We start from the raw sequence: 2,603 nt of genomic DNA, 5'->3' as shown, positions 1-2,603 counted from the left end.
TTAGATAATCATTTCTATCCTCATAAAACAAAATTTCGTCCAGTCAGCGAACTTCAACCAACTGTTTATTTTAATTATGAAAGGTAGGCAGTTCGATATGCCAACCAAGCCAGTTTTGTACTTTTAAGAAAATAATAGCAAAGCAAACACTAATAATGATGGTTATTATTATTCTTTTATCATTGAAGTTATTTCAGAAATCTATTTAAATATTTGGAGATTTCCATAAGCCAAATTCTTTATTGCCTTCCGAGTTGTCATCCACAAACGGTCCATTAACAATTCCAACTGGAGGATAGAGAATTTACAGAGAAGGATTTGTAAACTAGAGGCCAATTATTTCTTAATTATGTTGAAGTTATAACATAATACCGATTGCTTAACTTTCAATCAAAACAAACGATTGGGTTTTAGAGGAGCCAAATCACAGTTAAGCTGCACAAAGATTTGTGTAGCCCATGCAAGAGAGCAATAAATTTGATTTTAAAATTTTAATTAAAAAATAAATTTATATACGCACGCCCCCCATCTCGTTAGTAGGAAAAAATATTACATAAAGAGTTCAGATGTAGATCTACATCCGGACTCAATTTTAATTTTTTCTTCTGCAATCGTGAAGCTTAACACAGTCCGAAACTGTACACGCATTAATTCGGGACCCACACATGAAATAGAATAAGGAAGTGGTGGCCCGACCCGGTCCGATACAAACGTAAGCATTCCCCTTTTATCCTTAGTTTTTATAGATTTAGGTAAGACTTTCATGTTTTCAAGCCGCACACATTCTCCCTTCTCTTTAGGGTTTTCTCGCGAGGTGATGCGAGCTTCTTGTTTTCTAAGGAAGGAAGAAAATATAGCTTTTTTTTGCCAGTGATATCCCAAAACTGCTTCTTTGATGTTTTTTACACGCTTGTTTCATAGGTTTTTTCCTTCAATCTTGCTTAGTTCTTTCATATATGACTCAAGCTTCTAGTTTGTGCTCAGCTTATAGGTTTGTTATGTCACTAAATTATTTTGTTTTTATTATTTATTAAGCTATATTGAGCATGATTCAGAAATAAAAAGGCTACAAAGAGGGTATAATCATATATTAATTGTTATTTAGGAATGAACTTTTCATGAGTTTAGTGATGGTACAAAAAGGTCATAAGAAGGTTGTAACACTACGAACAAACTGTTGAAGGCCACACCCTATGGTTTTGTTACATAAGAATGGACTTTTAAGGAAAAAGTTTTTGTAATAATTTTGGTTTGTCTAAATGAACTCTAACTAAATAACATGAAGGTACAAAGATGTAACAAAGAGTGTACAAGGAGGTTACGAGGAAGTAGAAATATTTTTTTCATTTCAAACATGATATCGACCTCTATAACTTGAGGGTTTTGGGTACATAAATTATATTCTATGAAGTGGAGCTCTATTAATGCTCTAAACAATATTTGATGACATTCAAAACATCATTTGATGCATATCTTATTGGTTTTTCCATTGAAATTTGGCATGTGGGTTTGAGGGCACAAGCAGGGTACACAAATGTTTTCCATGTAAACATGATGTGTTCTCTAGAAATTTTCTAACCAACATCTAATGCAATGTTAAACTTATTTTGTTGTATATATTAATGTTGTTACCTTTATAATTTGTTGTGTGATCTTGAGTATACAAGGAGAGTACAAGAAAAAATTCTCACTTACAACATTATTTGGAGCTATTGAAATGTTATAAACAATGTCTAATGCCATTTGAAATATGTTTTATTGCATATCTTATTATTTTTTAAATGAATTTTGGCCTGAGGGTACAAGGAGAGTACAACATATTTTCTTCAGCGAAAATATGATATGGAGCTCTAAAAATGTTCTAAATAATGTCCTATATAATGTTAAACAAGTTTTGTTGCATATATTGATGTTTTTCCATTAATTCAAATTGTGTGAGCTTAAGGGTACAAGAAGGGCACAAAAAACTTTTTCTACTTAAAGCATTATTTGGATATACATAAATGTTACAAACAATATCCATTGGCATTTAAAACATGTTTTGTTGCATATATTATTATTTTTTTCATTGAATTTTGGTATGTGGGCCTGGAGGTACAAGAAGGGTATATAGAGGGCATAAACTTTTTCTTTTCATGGAAACATGATGTAAAGCTCTAGAATATTCTAAATAAATTCCAATACAATGTTAAATATGTTTTGTTTCATACATTGATGTTTTTCCATTGAATCAATTTGCGAGAGCTTAAGGGTACAAGAACGGTACAAAAAGTTTTTTTCCACTTAAAATATTATTGTATATGTAGAAATGTTATAAATAACGTCCAATGTTATTTGAAACAAGTTTTGTTGCATATGTTATTATCTTTCTCTTGAATTTTGACCTGTGGGCCTTAGCGTACAAGTAGGTACATGAGGGTACAAATTTTTTTTTCCATGAGAACATGACATAGAGCTCTAGAAATATTCTAACAATGTCCAATACAATGTTAAACGTGTATTATTTCATATATTGATAATTTTTCTTTGAATCATAAAATAATATTATTTTAGCTTATCTTAATTTGTGTTCTTCCTATTTTTACTAACTTTATGTTTTATTA

This window comes from Phalaenopsis equestris, unplaced genomic scaffold, assembly GCF_001263595.1.
Source record: "Phalaenopsis equestris unplaced genomic scaffold, ASM126359v1 Scaffold000684, whole genome shotgun sequence".
Taxonomy (NCBI): domain Eukaryota; kingdom Viridiplantae; phylum Streptophyta; class Magnoliopsida; order Asparagales; family Orchidaceae; genus Phalaenopsis; species Phalaenopsis equestris.
The sequence above is the reverse complement of the archived record's forward strand: the minus strand, read 5'-3'. Positions refer to the sequence as shown.